Raw genomic sequence first — 18,802 nt, 5'->3', positions numbered from 1 at the left:
TTACTTTCGTTCTTTTTATGCATGAATCTATCTTTCTTAGTCAGCGAAACTGTTTTTCGATTTATTCTATGGCAGAAAGAAGAATATCAATCATAAATAAATCCTGTTTTAGAATTTTGATAATTGAAAATACAAATCTTGAAATACCTGTATGTAACATAAACATTATCTAAGCAAAGAGGTTGTGAATTAAAATTTCGTTTCGCTTGGATGAATGTACTATACAAAATGAAAAATGGTAAAATGTCTCAATTTCTCAAAAATTTAATACATTATGTTAAAAATCGATAAGCCAGAGACTTTTAGCCTCTCAGTTTAATCTTTCAATAATGTATAGTGAATGCAACATCAAAGCAGTCACTGTTAGAACTTCTAAGAATCTCTTACTGTTTAAAATTTGGGAGCTTCAACAAACCAGGAAAAAATTACTAAGCATACCATAGCCGTAAAACTTCGAGCAAAATTTCGCTTATCCAAGGACGCAAAAAACATAGAGCAAAATTCTGCTGGATTAGCCTCCTTTAAAGGGATCTCACTTTGCAATGAACTTAAATGACTATTTAATCATCAAAGAATTCTGTTGACCGCTTATCTGTATTGTCAGCCTACTTAAAAATTCCGTTGAAACGTGATTTGACATGAAATTTCTTTGAATTTGGATGGCTTGGAATGGCCATAAGCTGATATGTATAACGACCTTTATTAGTGTCTGAGCTAAGTCTAGTTCTTTTTTAGCTGCACACTTCCACTGAGCACTTTCTGACCCCCTGTTTACCCTTATAAAGTGCGGTAAAAGAGATATAGATATTGCGTATGTGGCTTCTGGGAAAGATCGCTTCACTCTTCCATCTGTGCTGCCTCACTCTCCAACATCACATTCTAGCAAACTTTGATTGGAAAATCTTTTAGCTGGGCAAAATTCATTTAATATCTTTACATACTCTTATAATTATTATTTTGATGGTACTTTTCCGTTTCGCCGGCGCAAATCTCGCCAAGCAGACTTTGTTGGCGACAGCATACAGTATACACATAAAAAATGTTAAGAAATGTTAGTTCTAAGAATTTCTTATTTTGAAGGCACAAACATTTTAATATGGTTTAAAATTTTGTAAAAAGCCAATAAATAAAGACAGTAAATTTGTAAAAAGACATTAATTTAAGAATTTATTATGCTTTCATGGTTCAACATCCTCATTCGCCGGCTCGTATCACGTGACCAGAAGTGATCTCATCTCACGTAAACTACGCTACTAACTCTCTCAGTAATTATCTACATTAATTTCAAGTTTAATTTTAATTTGGAATACAAGTTTAAATGCAAGAATTATTTCAGTTCGTACGAATAGCTTACTCAGAAATTATGTAAAACCGCAGAGCTTTACTTCGCTAGTGCATTCTCATTAGATTTGATGAAGTTAACCCTTGATTTGGCCTTTTCTATATTTTCGCCTTTGACTGAGTGGTGTGATTGCATCCTAATTAATTACCGCGAATGGTCTTAGGACATAAAATTTAACACCAGCGAATATATTCCGTTTGGCATCAATTGTACCATTATTGGCGACTTTATCGTTTGCGCCGGCAAAACGGAAAAGTACCATTTTGATTACGTAATCAGTATATATTGTCTGAAATCGCACTATTATAAACTGTGACCAGTCTCATTATTATAAACTGTGACCAAACCTTTCACTATCATAAACTTTTCACTGTTATAAACCTTCGGTCCGAGGTTCGAATCCCGCGAACGGGCTGGCTGCATGGGCGTTTTCGTGGTTTTCCCCATGTGTAACGTGTATACGAGCCAGTTTCCCTTAGAAAGTCCTCCACGAAGGCATCCCTCCCCTTAGGCAGATAGCCCTAGTGTTCTTTGCCGTATTCTCAATACACACACTGTTATAAACCTCTCACTATTATAAACCTTGACCAATTATAATCTCACTATTATAAACTGTGATCAAACCTTTGACAGAGATTAAGCGACTTATCGCTAATCTAAAAGTAAATGCAGAAACTTGGAAAGAGTGTAAAGACCCTTTTATTTTAATCTGAAATTGATGCACAGAAGGCAAACCTGGTGTTTACAAATCCGACAGCACTTATGGCGAGAAACTTAAGTTGAAATTTATATGTAGAGCTAAATTTAAATAAGTAATAGCCAAAGGCTACACCAATTAAATCGCGAAGTTGGCCTGGAACTCACCTACGCCAATTTAGCTATCGGAAAACAGCAATGCAACTCTTATTTAGAACAGGAAAATTAATAACGTGGCCTTCAAGTGGCAAAACACGCTCTGACTTCATGCTTCCAAACCTCCACTTAAATGCGCGGGAGCTAATTTGTATTCTGGTAGAAAACCGAAAAGAGAGAAGTGACAGCAAAGCTTCCGAAATCAAATATATTAAAAAAGCTTAATTTTAAACGGTTGCCATGTAACAAAATATTATCTGTATATCTACTGTACTGACAAAGAAATGTAGATTAAGAGGGTACTCGGTAGACTGATCTTCAGTTAATTTTCTCTCAGTAAACAAAGGAAGATGAAGAACACCTATTTAAGTGCATTGCGAATGACAGAAGGTTTGAAGACAGATCGCTACAAGGAAAAGTTTCCCTTATTTCCACAACGCATATGTAGGTATTTCAAATCTTGGAAAAGCAAAAATTATTAACTGTGATGAAAAATATAAATTTTTATTTAACGATGTATTGGATTTTTGTGTCTATTGTTTTATTACCATTGTTTCTCTGTTATTCGACATTTACTGCTTAAAATTTTAAAAATAGGAGCCAAGATTGATTAATTTCTTTTTAGATATGATTCTTGAGCTATCTTTTCATCGATGATTCCAAATATTTCGTGCAGGAAAAATTTGCTTGCATGTATCTTCATTTCTCCGATAATAGCATTTAGATTTTTATTTTAGGAAAAGGTTAGAAAATTGATTTTCAGAAAAAGGTATATAAAAATGTCTCCTAATAGCACCTCTTAGAAAGTGCTTTATGAAGACATTTTTTAAACAGGTATCCGCTAGGCTGTTCCTGGACCTGAATTGGGAGGGGAAAACTTCTATCAAATTAAAACGCGTGCAATCGCATACTCTAGGTTGCAACTTAGGAAGCAGCAGAAAACATTCTAAGGGGATTTTATCTGCATTGCAACATAAAGGAAATAAGTATATAATGTGCTACATCATTTTCGACCGCATAGAGCAAAGCACGCGAAGACTATCACGACCTAGTATGATTTTGTGTACCTGAATTCAGCAAAGAACCCGCGGGCTATCTTTTGAGCGAAGGGATGCTTTTGTGGGTGACTTTTTAAAGGAAATCCTCTGCTATAATCAGATCCCCTGCTGTCTTTTTATATTTTATCTGCATTTAGTTGTTTTCTTATTTTACTTTATAATTTTTTAACTGATCGTAAAAATATCCAGTCAAGCGACCAAAACCAAATCTCTACTTCTCTTTGCCCTTATATTCATTTCTCATCTGAAAATGAAAATGTCATAAGATTAAAGTAAAATCGCATTCTCATCTACCGGCTTCTAATTCTGAATACGAAACGAGACATCAAGATATTTTGAACGTCAAAGTCGTAGACATGTTATAATTAGAGAAACGACAATTAGTCTAAGATGATAGCATTTGATGTCTACTCAGAATGGCCACTACGAAGAATTTTAATTTAAAAATAACTCTCAAGCTAGTAATTTCGAATACAAACACCAGTTCATGAAATATTAACGCCTTTAATACTGTTTTAAATAAGTGCCAGTGCTGCCAAGTTTTATTTATTGCCTTTACATTTCATTCATAATAAGCACCTTACGCGCGTAAACGGCTTGCGCTTTTGACATGCGACAGCGAGTATAACGACGTGCCAAGTTGAAAACCTTGACGACTATCAGGCGAATATCGTGCCATAAATATAGGATAGTCTTCTATTAGAATGCACCCAAAGAAATAAAATAGAAAAACCTCTGTCATTTTGCCTTGATGAGTTTCAGCTCTCAACATGTTCAAACATTTTCGGAGCATAGACTTAAAAATTGCATATATTTGTGTCTCTCCTCTGTAAAAGAGCAATTGAGTGCATAACTTAAAATATGTGCAACTTAAAATAATATCCCAGTTTAACGGAACATGTCGTTTGTGTCACGTAGCTCAATTAACATATATAATATGATGAAAAATAAATATTAAATATGGAAAAATTTTAGCACATTCAAAAATAATATTATTATTAAATTATATAAATAAATCTCCTGCTTCTAAATTCCAAGGAATATTTTTAACGCGCATACACATAAACACGCGCATACATATGTATATACTGAGAGAGAGAGAAATGTATAGGATAATAATTATTCTTCAGAATAACAAATTTATTGAAAGAGTATAAGAGGCAGAAAGATACAGCTTCTCATATATCTAGTCAAATTAAGCGTTTGTCAACTAAACGAGGTTTCCAAAATGATTGTCTCCAGTGACGATGACGTGATGAAGGTGCTTATCACTGTTATCGATGACAGATGCAATATTGCTATGAAGTTTATAAACTGCATTAACAATGTTTAATTTATGGTCCCCAGTTGATTCTCAATCGAAAGAAAAAAAATCTAAAAATTTCAAGACTAGGAAATGTAGAGACCTCTGCCATGCTACCTGGTTATGATTTGGATAGTCCAAGCGTGCGACTTTTGTCCTGAATGGTTGAATAGGTAGTATAAAAAAACCCAAAGTTCTGTGAAGGAGGGCTTCATTCTGTTAGAGCAAATAATTTCCCATCCTACTTAATTGTTGGATATTAACGCAACTACAATGGCGTAATTTGGCAACTTTTGTACAAATGAAAAGTTAAAGGTTGCTTATCGGATGAAAGGTGATGGTTTTCGAGCCTTTTTTTAGCCCAAACGGGCAATTTGACAAGAAGAGCTATTAATTTCGTTTTGGAATTTTGCGTCGTCCACTATAAAACGGAGTTTCACTTTCCAAATTGTTACCATCAAATATTAGAGCTCTGCATTATATTTAAAGAAATTAAATAATAAAGAATCTGCATGAATGTATGTATGTTTCCTCATATTGTGAAAAAACAATGGTACTTAAAGACAACAAATTTTGAATAATATAGTCCTCCATCGATGAACATCTGGAAACCCGAATTTGGAATTTGTTTTATTATCGATTTCATATTTTTAAAACTTTAATTAATTTTTGATTAAGAAATATGACGATTTCAAAGCGAGCAATCGCAACACTATACAAAAGAAAAACATTTTCATCTCCAAGGCGTGAGACTGTATCGGAAATTCTAAAGATATGCTCTTTTAAAATATTTTGTGATACTGCTGTTAAACTGAATTTTATGATTTAAGGGCGAAGAACATATTTAATATATAATGGTAACAGAGAAAATGTTAAAGAAACGCCCCCTTTGGGCGTAATATAAATTCTGAAACCTTTCAGACTTTTCCAATAAAGGTTTCCAAACTATCAATAGTCGGGAAATATTATCACCATATGAAAAGAAAACATCCATTAACGATTATACTCAGAAATATATTTAAAATATAAAACACATTCTTCTTCAGATCTTTCTGTATTTTTTTTACGTTATATTCTCCCGAAGTACACAGCGGTCTGTTTTCGTTTAAAAAAATCAGACAATTGCAGAGACTTGCTTCTTGCAAACCTCGGCTACAACGACCATCTAGGAAACGCATTTCTTCGTTTTCTCTTTAGAAACTTTTCCTCAAATTTCCGTATTCTTGCGAAAATTTTATCGCACTTTCTTCCATAGCTGGCAAATTCCACAAGCTTATATTTTAAAACTAAGCTTAAGGCAAAAAGTATCACAATTTGTTTATAAAAACAGTTTCATCATGGAATGCAACGAACAAGAACGCATACGAAAATGGCGGCGTTGCTTGACTGAAACAATTGTTTATAAGCATGGTTGCTGGAAGAATGGTTATGCGTATGGTTGTCAGATTTGGCACATTCTGATAATTTGACAAAAGGTGGTTGCATTAATACACAAGTACTAATTTTTGACCAATTGGGATTACTCTTTTCCAAGAATATTTTTATTGTGCTGAAGTCAAGGTTTCTTCAATAAAAAATCTGATGTGTACACCACATGACTTCCTTGCACGGAATATTAAATTATACGCATTTTTCTTGCATTTTATTTAAACTACTTGAATTATCTACTTCGCCGATATCGCATAAACCACAATCGAATAAATGCACTCTTTAAAAGTCACTATATTTGTTTACCATAGCGACACTCTGGCGTTAGGTTCACTTAACAACGTTATATTTCGTTAATATTATAACTCAGAATGCACAAAATTTATATCATTTAAAGACTTATCTAATCGTTGCCACATGTTCTATTCAAATACTATAATACAGCTAGAACGATACATAAAAGAAATTAAACAAACCAAACAAAAAAAAGAGTTTTTCACAGACGATTCAGTATTTCTCATTCAATTAATTCAGTTCTCACTTCGAGACAAGGCACAAATACATAAAAACTCAAAATAGCTATATTAAAAATTACGAAGTAAATCTTAAACACTTATTTCTTCGAAAAAATTACAGAAAGGACTAAGCATGATTTAATTCGCAATAATAAATGAAGGCGTTACCTTCGTTGTTGCGAAGCTTAGTCTCTCTAGATGGGCAACAAATCTACTATTCTGCTGTTTCAAATGTAAACAAACATGTCCGAAGTGTTATTTGAAAATTAGGCTTAACCGCACTTAAACAACTTTTAAATTGCTGATAATTCTACAAATATCCCTTGCAGATTTCCTAAACTCATAAAAACTTTAACCGGAAGAAACGAACAACATAATTCAGTTATTTTTAAAGCACAAAATGCACAATTTACAAACATATAAGAGTAAAGAAACTGAAATCACTGAGCCGGGTAACAGAGTGAATATATATATAAATATATTTATTACGTTTTGGTGCTGCCGATTGCACCCAAAATACGAGGTGCACATTTACACGTTATAGCGATCCTATATACAAAATTTTAAAGTTCTGAGGCTACTCGTTTTTGAGTTATGAGCGATACATACGTACGTACAGACACCACGAAAAATTCTCTTATTAATTCATTTTAAAGCAGTTTTATAATTTTTTTGGAGGAAAAGAGTCTTTTATTCTGTCCTTACGTATAGATGTCACGCAAAAACATCGTTAAATTGCATTTGATAGCGGTCAAAATGGATATTCACGTTGAAATATGATGCCTGAAACTTTTCACGATTACAATACTTCCTTTTTACTTCGTACAAGAAGTAAAAAACGGACCAAGAACTATTTTAGCACTTGTCAAGAAATTATGAGATGTTACCAATGACAACCGATTTATGAAGAACTAAATGCAGTCGTACCAGGTTGAACACTTTGTATTCTTGTTAAACATTTTTGATTGCGGGACTGTTAAAATAAGTGCAAAAAAACGCGTCTTGCTCTTGAATAGTTACATCGGTTCTTTTAAAATGGTTGCAAATGTATCCGATAAATGAAACAGCTGCAGGTGAGAGCATTATGTCAAGGGAAAGAAGCCCAAAAGGGGTGCTTAGATTATATTTCAGATTAACACTAATTAAATTTTGCTTTAGCACCATTCGAATTGGTTGTTTTAAGTTTTAATTCTCAAAATTTGAAATTAATTTTGGCTGAAGCCTTTACGTATATGCATCATTGATGTATAAGAATCATATGAGGAGAGTTAATTTTGAAATGACGCAGTTTAGAGAGATTTACTGTAAGCAGTTACTATTTTTATGGCAGGAATGGAAATAACAAATTAAAAATGTGGAATTAAAGTACTATTGCGAATTAAAGTTACAATTTTATCTAACCTATTTTTTGTTTTACATACGAAGAAAGTTTTGCACAAAAAGCTTTTTTACCCCTCCCCATCACCACCACTCCGAAAAGGTTTCCTTCAAACCGCATTAATTTGTCCAATGATTTAAAATTAATTAATTCTTGGATTCTGAAAATGCAACTGTTCATTTCCAAATGAATAGCAACAATATGAATAATAAAACCTCGAATTAAAGCACTTTTATTATGCGCCTGTCAGTTTTTATCTGAGAGCTAAGTTGTTACATGAAAATTTTAATGTTAAACGTAAACAGAATTTTAGTTGCTGCATAATCTTCGAATATTGTTTCTGACCCCAAACAAATTGCTAGTCATTACTGGCAGATTACAATTTACAAGGTAAAAGAAAGATCAACAAAGCCAAAAATGTATACGTAATAGAAAGCGGTTAATTAAGTAAGCTGAAAAATTCAAAATGCAGCTTTGAAACTATTTGCAGAAATTTTTATTGTTTATTTTTATGAATGGTTTGCTATTTTATTCGAAAATAAAATTAGGATATAAAACTCCATAAATAATTTAAATTGCTCTGAAAAAAGAAGTTATTATTTTAAGCATAATTTGTTCCCTCTTTTGCAGAAACGTTTGGATCACGTGTTGCAACCGTGAGTACAATGCGCAAACAATTTTACACAATAATTAGTTTTATTCCGCCATAAATGTGAGTGGGCATGAGTTGGCTGTCGCTCTTTACATTCAACATAATGTAACCTAATCTCTTTCGAAATTCTTTCAAATTTGTACCAAGTATCGGACGTCAATGTCCTGTTATATAAGTAAAGAGTTTCAGTGTAAGAATTGTTCCAAATTTCTGTATAAGAAGTACCAAGCGGCGTGATTGTGCTTCTTTCAAATTGAAATTGAAAGTTCTGTACAGCGTAATACAGTGTTTAAATGTGTATTGGCGTTGTTTATTAGTAATAAAACTTTCCCGCGAACGTTAGAAGCAATGTGAAATAAGATTGCGAAAATATATCGCAGTCTTATTCACATTGCTTCTACACATTTTACCTATCGCAAAGATAAAAAATTTTATGAAATATTACTAGCAGTTTTGAACGACAAATAACTCTAAAAAAGATATGCTTCAAGAAGAATAATGAATTAGTATGATTATAAATATTTGTTTATTGTAATTCAACTAGTATAAACTCTTTTAGCTGTAGAAAACAGAGCAATAATCTCTAGCTACCTCAAACAAAATATTCATTGCAAGACAAATGAACGCTTTATTCAAGCGTCGGCCTTTTTTGTTGCAAAACTTCTAACACGATGTCGAGGGCTCCGATTACTTGTTGCACATCACCAAACGTGACTGAAATTACGATGATTTAGATTTTTGTTCAATACTAGCCTTGCGATGCCTTTACTTGACCTTATCTTCTTTGCATTTTTTGTGGTCCTAGTGTGGTGCATCTGAAAGTCAAAATAGACTCACGGAGACTGGTTTAATTGGTTAGAAATTTAAAATAAATCGTGTAATTTTATCTTTTAAAAAGCTAACATTTTAATTCGTAGCTGATGAATTAAAATTACAATGCTGTAATGCTGAACATCATTTTTGCTATGGATCGCTTTTCATGAAATCCGTCACGTTTAACTCTAGCGCTGCTAAATACTTGCTAGTGGCCATTTTTATAGCAAATAAATAGTGAAGCTTTCTTTTGATCTCGACAAGTGGCTGCAAAATTTCTATGACCCTAAAAAATCTTAATATGTATATTAAGTATTCAGATATTTTAGGTAGTGTTAGTTATTACGTATATTACGTAGTTTTCAGATTTATAAAATTGCGAGGGAGATATTTTATCAAAACTTAGAGAAAAGTCTCGCTTGATTATTTAGCTGAATTTTCAAGTGTCTGTTTTGTAACCTGAGTGATTAATTCTGTAGTCGTCGGTAATTAACAAAAGTGTAATTAGACCGGTATGATATTGTTGCTGGAAATTTTGATTTTTAGTTGATATCCTTTCTCCCTGAAATCTTCTTTCAAGAAAACATGTGGTGGTAAATGGTAATTAACATGCCACTTTGGATATTAGCCCTTAAAGATTAAAGCATACTAATCAATTAGCTATTTCCAATTTCTGTCATCATTACTGGTGATTGGCATTAAATCCCTCACGAAGTATTGGCGGATTTCATCTTTAAATGATGAAATCATTGTTTTTGTTTTCCAAGAATAATGGTGTTTAGGATTTATACTTCTTAATAATTTGAAAAGAAACATCAGTATTTCAAAAAGACACATTATTTTGATACAGTCAAGTATCAGCCATTGCGCGTTATATTTATCCATTTTAAAACATCCTAGCGAGACATTTACCTGAGAAGCGTAAATGATATCGGTTACCAGCAGTTACCACCGTCACTGCTGTGAATAAAGTGATAATAATCTTACTAGATAATTATTATTATACATACGCAAATGTGCGTCAGAATGGTTATTTTTATTTCTCATTTCTTTGTAGCAAACCTTTCATATTACTCTTTGAGTAATATTAAAACCTTTCATATTACTCCTTGAGTGCAGTCGAGAAAAGGGGAAATTTCTTTTCGATGGGCATTTTTATGTTACTTGTCGTCAACTGGTAGCCGAAAGAAATTGCATTGAAAGGCGATAGGAAATACCATGATATTTTGCGCTCTTTACTGCGTGTGTTTGTGTGATAATGTTAACTTATCCTTTGCGGCGAGATAGTGCTAAGTTATGATACCCATTTATTATGAAACAGGAGTCTTAAAGCCATTTTCTGTCTGAACTTGATTTAAGAGCAGTTTGTTAAATAAGAGACTTACTTTAGTTCAGTGAGCAGGGTCTGATTTATTTTAGTTGCACGATGGCACTCTTAAAGCACATGTTTGAAAAAACTTCTTTTCCACTTTTTTCAAAAAAATACTTTTATCCTCTGCCCTTCTGACCACCCTTAAATGTGCCCCATTGCAGTAATTCTTAAGAACGATATTATGGATAGGCTGGTAATATTCCATACGAAACTCGTCCAAATTTATGGCACGAAATTTTAGCAATTTGAAATGCCAACTTTGAAAGATGAAAGATTGGAAAAAAATTGCTTTGTTACTGAGAAGTCGTAAGATTTAGGACGCGACCACTTATTCATACATATTGCGTATCGAAATTATAGTAATGAAGTTGTTGAAATTTTAATAAAGTGCATTTTTTATTATTGTGATGGTGTTTGAAATAATTAAAATCGTACAAATACTTCAAAAGGATTGTACATCTAGTTTGCGAATAGATACAGGCAAAAATCATGCAGTGCCATTAATTCATACCCAAATTTTACTAAGATTTAGTGATTTAAAGCTAAGAAACGTTAACTAATATTAGTGTTGCGCCGTGTATTGACTGAATCTGGCACTGAGATTTTGACTCGTTTTCTATATAAGCGCATGGCGCCTGCAGGTTAGCATCATGTATATAATCAGCCTTATTATGAATAAACTCTGCCAAAAGGTAGCATTCACATTCATGCATCATTTTAACTGCTTTTGCACACAGCCAATTTGATTTCCTGCAAGCACATATTCTAGCTGCAGCCGTGTTTACCATTTATTTTCTTTCCATTGAAAACTCTGTAAATGAATATTAATTTATAATGTGGTCTGCTTTACTATCTCCTATCTCTAGATTGGACTTCATGTTTAGTTTTTTGCATCTTGCAGACACTGAACTCAGATGTTCATGCGCGTCAGTTCTCTATTAAAAAAAATTGTTATACGACTTATATAAATGCAAATCAATTGTTTAATAAATATTGTAGTTGCTATTATGTGAACCCTTCGGAATATGTGTATTCGAGCTAAAAAGTAACATTTATTATAAATTTTTACAAGTGAATATTTATGAATATTTTTAAGAGGAGATGTTTTTAATGAATTATGTACTTCATATTTTGGCAAGAAAAGTAAACAGAATAGCACACTTATTTTTTTATCAGGATAAAAGTGCTTAACGTTTAGAAAAGTAAGTCGACGCTTAACCTTCATCTGCTTTTTTATTTATCAGTATTTAAAATTGCAAATGAATATTTTTAGACGGGCAGAAATTCAGTTTTCATTAAGAATTCATAATACCATTAAGATTAATGTCAAATTGTTCAGTTCTTTTGCAAAACAATCTTTTACCAAATTTTATTCTGAATCAAGCGTATGTGATAGACGTGCAGATCGTATCAAATGACATCCAAATCTTACTTTCAATACACGAAAATGCTTGAAAATATCCAAGATCGTTTTCATTAATAGCTTTACGCGTTAGTGTTCCAAACATGAATATTTCTTTAAAATTTAATCAAATAACCTCCCCTCTGAATGTCTTATTTTTAACTTGTTTGAGTTACAACTAAACTGAAATTTATTTTTAAAATTATACGTTTCAGCTAAAAGCAATATTTTATTTCTTATAGTAAATAGGTTATTTTTATGTACCTATGTCCGTATAAATAGGTATTTGATAAGTTTTCTTTTAAATATATTAACACAGAAATCACATATAAAAACAATGCTTTAAAATTTATAAATATTACTGGCCCACCAGCGGCCGAGCGGTAAAGTCGCTGAACACTGGTAGTTCGTTCCGAGGTTCGAATCCCGTGAACGAGTTGGCTGCATGGGTGTTTTCGTGGTTTTCCCCATGTGTAACGTGTATACGAGCCATTTTCCCTTAGAAAGTCCTCCACGAAGGCATCCATCCACTTAGGCAGATAGCCCTCGAGGCTTTGCCGAAATTAAATAACTCAACCTATAAATATTAGTTCACATTCACTTAGCTGAAACTGTACAAATTAGATTTATGAATATATAGCGCAAATAAATTCATTAGTGAAACATTATGTGTGTGAGCTAGTGTGGCTGTTCCTCAAATTAGCAGAAAATTATTCTGTATTAAAGTTTTCCCTTACAATAATTAAATTTTTTATCTTAACTGGTAGGTAAGAGAATATAACACAATAAAGAACTATAAAAGAAGTATTAGTAACATTTTTAAAACTGAATTCACCGCGTAGGTAGTCTTTAAGTTAACATGGAATTGATTCTATCTGTTTTATATTATGTTTCACCTAAATTGATGGCAACGAAGTAGAAATTCATGTGATGTTCATTAAAAAAGAATGATTTAACTATGCGCATGAAAAGATTCTGTACCTTTTAATACTGAAAATATTTTACGCCTAGCGAGAATACACATAACCATTCAATAACTTTTGAAATGTTGCTTGCTAAGGTTAAATTCCTAAATTCCTTCTTATATTTACTCCCAGAAAAGCTCTGAGCTCTTAATTGACGAGCATTTTAAGCCTGAAGAATAAACTATTATCCTAAAGGCTTAGAAACTCCCCCTCTACTGCACCTAGGGCTACGTTTAATTGACGATGCGTAAATTCTTTTTTGGATTGACATGTTTACTGTGATCTCTCCGTTACAGTGTAGTGATATGCAGATTACTTTCCTGCACTTGGTTCATCATCATTAAAATGATGTTTATTACTCTGGAATTTAAGACTGACAAATATCGACTAGGGGTGCATAAGAAAGTGCGAAGAGGAAAGTTGGGGAATGAATAAATTAACCAGATTTTCCTGATCCAATCCTGAATTAAATATATTTAAATAGTTTTTTTAAAAAACTTTCTTCATGCACAATACGTTTTATATCAAATGATTAACCGCTTAATGGTTTGTTTAACAACTCTTATTCCTTCCATTAAACTTAATAGCAATCCATTTGGCATTCCTCTGCTTAAATGAATTTACCTTATTATTCCTCACGTACATTTTATTTAAGAATTCTTTATATCACACTTCGCATGATTCAGCATTTTATATCAAATTATTAATTTAATTTTTATTCCATTAACCGTAACAGAAAAATAAATCGCCAATCCAAAAGGATTTCACCTTACGTATGATATATTTTATTTAAGAATTCTTTGAATGCTTTTGTGAACCCAATCCATTCTTGGCACGATTCAGAAATATATTATCCACAGGCTTACTGTCGATCTTTATTTAGATCTTTTCAGGTTATCATATGTTATTTATTATGGAAAGTGCAAGATTTGGTGTTAGATTTTTTTCCGGTTAACGTTTTAGTAATTTTGCACCTGTGAAGAAAATAAAAGGTCCATTTTAAGGGAATTTAGACTTCGACTTTTTCAGTAGTTTTTAAATTAAGTTTCAACAGTTTTTAAATATGATAATTTTTACACTAACTACTTATCTGATCAAAACAAAATCACTTAACCAAAAGGCTTTCTAGCAAAATTTAAGCTCTTCAGTTCTTGTAATAACCGCTCTCAGGCCCTGTAATAACCGAGTGGTGAGACCATTGTTAAGCTATCAGTTTGATTGGATTTTAAATCATGGCCAGCGGAAGTTTTCTCGGGTTTTCCCCATGGATAACGTGAATACGAGGCTTTTTCCTGTAAAAAACTCTTCACGGTGGCTATCTCTCTTTGATGCAGATGGCTCAAAGTGATCTTCCATAATTTAAACAATGTAGTCGAAGTCGTTCTACAACGTTTTCTAGCATGATTCATTTAAGATTCTTCAACTGACTGAATTCTGCTTCTTGATTTTTTTAGAACCCACCAGTGACTGAGTGGATAATAACTCTCACCAGCCATTTTTTGGGGGTGGCGTGCGAGTTTTGTTATGGTGTAATCCAGAAAAACCTTCTCTTCTAATCCCACACAAATATATCCTTCCTCTATGCACTATCACTAGTAAAATTTAGTCTTTACAAGTCTTCCGAAATAAAATATAGTAAACACCATCTGGATTTGTCGAATAGGTCTCTTGTCGCCCTATCGCATTTTCTTATGCGCGGTTTCCTGTAGTAAGTAGTTAACGCGTCCAGTGAATAAATTTGAAGATGCGCGGTTTGATTCCTGGGAAGAATACAGCTAAATTTTCATTCAATATAATTGTATATATACATCATTTCCAATATTGCAAGAGTGAAACAGTGAAATTTATCGCACGTATAATATTCGAATATTCTTTGAGAACTACGTGATGTTTGTAACCTTGCTCGGAACTCTGATATTTTCTAAAAATACAGAAGTAGTCTTTTAAAGCAAAGGCGAATTCATCAAAAAGGAGAAGAGAATGGCTTTTTGGCCTTTTTTATTTAGCCGATATTACTAACAATTCGATCAGTTATTTCCTATAGATGCTCTACATTTCATATATAACAAATTATTACTTGATTTACTCGTTTCAAACAAATAAGTTATAAGAATATTCAGTTTTATGGAAACCTCCCTGTAGTATTTGATTGGTGATTATATTATCCATCGGTACATTCTTTTGTAAAACTCAGACTGTAAACTCAGTATGTAGGTTTTATGTTGTGTGAAATATTAATGTCATATAACCAAAGACAAATAATATTTTGCAAAGCTCTCATGTGCATTACTTTCAGTTAATTAATTTTTCAGCTTGCTTCTTTATTCGTTGAGGCCTACCAGTGGCCAAGTAGATTAAGACCGCTGTACACCCTGATAGCTCGACCCTGATTTAGACTCCTTGTTGACTGCAGGGGTATTTTTGTAGTTTTCTTCATATGTAAACACGAATACGAACCAGATTCCCTCACGAATTCCTCCAGGAAAACATATTCCCCTTTACATAGAGAATTCTGATGTCCTTTCCCTTAATCAATCAATTTATATCCATTAGTAAGTTCTCGAAAGGAATCTGCCCACACTGAATTTGCTAATAATAGGAATGTAAAAAGTTTTATAAAAAGAAATTTCCGTGCTTTTTTATAAAAGAATTGTTACCTAAAATTATTTCTCGTTTAGCTTTTTTTCCATAAAAATATTTCATTTATTCACAGATTCGCTGTTATGAATGCTTTCGTGTTTTTTCCTTACATGTAAACGCGAATAAGAGCCAAATTTCCTCAAAATATCCTTTACGAAAGCAGCCTTCCCTTAAAGATGTAGACTCAATGAGCGTTGTTCTAATAAATTAGCCTTTATTTATTGATAAAGTTTCGAAATGAATCAGGCCTCTAGAAATTTACCAACGTTAGATGCTTAAAACATTTCGAAAAGCTAAGCTTTTTACGGCTTTCAAAAGGCATCTTTAAAATTATTTTAAGTTTAATCCCCCTTCCGTTAAATACATATGTCAAAGATTGAATTAAATTAAATACATTATAAGGTAATTCTCCCGCCTTCCTAGCGTGCCTTCGTGGTGTAGTGGTCAGCACAGTGAGCCGGTATTCCAGAGGTCCGTGGTTCGATTCCCGGCGAAGGCGTTTGCATATTTTTCATCTCTCTTGCTTCCAAAAAATCCTAATGTCTCTACAACATTTATTAATTAATTTTCCTAATACTTGCGAAATAGCTGCAAAAGTAATAAAATAATAAATTATTTACTAATGGATTCTTGAGTATATTATTTCCTTAGGTAAGGTTAGTACAATGAAGTAACTTGAAGCAGTGCAAATTGTATATATATACTATTTTAGGTATTTAAGAAGTGAGTGTATGTTTTACATCGATTAGTTATAATTGATTTTTTTTTCAAGTTGCAGTCGTGTCCTATACTTATTTTAAATTAATAGCTTGATTGAAAAACCCAGTTTTGCAAGAAATAATGTGTTGAAAGGCAATCAAAATTTGATCACTTTTTCTGAAATGTATTTATATTCATGTCTTCTACTTAGCCAAACAATTACGTATGTAAGTTATGTTTTTTAACTTATTCGTGAGATTTCTGTCACATGATATAGCTAAAATTTGATCTGTTTCTTAAACTGAAACATTACGTAGCACAGTATTGGAAGTAGGAAAAGGATCTCATATCTTATTTTCATTTTCTAAGTTTCCAGAAATGTAGCAATGAAAATTATTAACAAGTCCCATGCGACGTTTTAAGGGTGCCGAAACGGAAAAACGCATATATACTTAAATAATAAAGATTAAAAGAAAACGTTCAAAAAGGCGCCATTTTACATTCATTTTGAACAACCATGAAATTCTTTTATGTAAAACTTGTGCCCCCAAATATAATGCGTACCACAATAAATAGTATGCGTACCACAGTTTAAGAAACCCGATGTAAATGATGAAAACTATTGGCATCGCAGTTTAATGAAGAGTCAACACATAAAATATCTTTAGCAGGCAAACAATAAATTTCGTACTAAATGTCAAATACTTTCTTTTGCTGCTTTACCCTGTAAAGTAAAATTATGATCTTCCTGTGTGAAACGTTTGCTTGAAGCCTTAATTTAAGAGTAAATCGTCAGCTTTCAACTGAAGATATTGGGAGAAACCAACAAAATGGATATAGCTAGTGTGCAAAACTTTTCAAGAATGATCGATTGGGCCGATTAATTTCCAGTCTTCGTCTAGTCTTCAAACTGTCTGTTTCACTGGAGGGAGGGGATTAAGAATTTGCCAGAACATGTCTCATCAATTAGAACAAAAGATCTAGACGTATTAGTTAGTTGTATAAATTCTACCATTTAAAATGTCCTTTTCTGGATTTTATTACACCGCTTAAAATATTACTTTTTGTGTTTATTATAGAACACAAGTCATTATCAACATAATGTAAACATTTCTTTACTCTCAATATATATATATATATATATACCGAAAAAAGTATTGTTGAGGTTAGATCCACGAGAATTCACAGCCTTCTAAAATAGGGCTATACATAATTAAATATAAAATGTAGCCTATTTTTCTCTTGCGTACCACCGGTTGAGAACCCCTGCAATAGGTAGTTCACTGAGTGTGAAGTTACCTTAGAGAGCAAGCAGACTTTTAAGAATAGCTTAACAGCAGAATTATAATTGACCAGCTATTTATGTTAAGGATCTTCAGTGAGATAAGTGACAACCCTGCAGTTAGAACTATAGTAAAAGTCACGTTTATTTTGCATATTATGAATGTGTTAATATTTAATTTCGTATATTTTTACTAAATTATGTGCCGTGGCCAAACATAACATAATCTAAAAAAACCATGTTTGATTCATCTTTTAAACTTTAGCTGTAGATTTAAGTCAACAAACGAAGAGATTTTTTATCGTCCAATATTTCAAGTAAAATTATTTGTAATACATATAACACACAAAATGCATCTTAATTCACTATGTTTTATAGATAAAGACTGGATTGGATTTATTAGATTATGAAAAAGCATATTAGAGTTATCTGCCTAAAAGAAGGGATTCATTTCTGGCGGACATAAAAAACCGGCTCGTATTTATGCTACGAATGAGAAAAATTACTAAAATTCCCATGTAGCCAGTTTGTTTGCCGGGACCTTAACCGGGTCTGAGCTACCATAGTTTAGCAGTTTCATCTGCTGTGCTGTTGGTGGACTTTATCGGTAGTGCTTCTGTTTAAAAATAAGTAACAGTAGTTACTATTCGGAACAAGCGAAAGCTAAAGATGAATCTCAAACATCAGCTGTGCTTTAAACATTAAGTTACTACATATACCGCTTGCAAAATTAATATTTTATGAATTACAGTTTATTTCATTTCAAACTGTTTTTCATCTAATAAACTGAAGGCGTGCATCCCTACTTATATTTATTAAAATTAAACCCAATTAACTATTAAACTATACCCTGTTAACCTATTTCGGGAGAACGAAATTAATTTTTCACAAAAAATAGTTGAAAAGATCTGTTGAAATTCGAGCGAAAAATTTCATTGTTGTATTTTCTTTTGTGAATTAACAATGAAATGTCAGAGTCTCTTGTTATGAGAGAAAGGAATAACTTTAATTTAATTATTCTTTTACCCATTTATTAAAGTCTTCACAAATAAAAAATATCCCAAAAGGCTAACTTAACTACAGTAACAGAGAAAAGCTGCA

General features: G+C 32.5%; 1 protein-coding gene across 1 annotated transcript in view; it reads left to right on the top strand.

Annotated features, from left to right (window-relative positions):
* The window catches only part of LOC118198020 (small conductance calcium-activated potassium channel protein 2-like), a 415,420-nt gene that overhangs the window by 100,595 nt on the left and 296,023 nt on the right, over nt 1–18,802 (top strand). The window lies entirely within an intron of this gene.

The sequence above is a fragment of the Stegodyphus dumicola genome, chromosome X2, assembly GCF_044657685.1.
Source record: "Stegodyphus dumicola isolate Sdum_Otavi_A_Nest chromosome X2, ASM4465768v1".
NCBI lineage: Eukaryota > Metazoa > Arthropoda > Arachnida > Araneae > Eresidae > Stegodyphus > Stegodyphus dumicola.
Note: the sequence above shows the minus strand (reverse complement) of the source record. Positions and strands in the feature narration are given on the sequence as shown.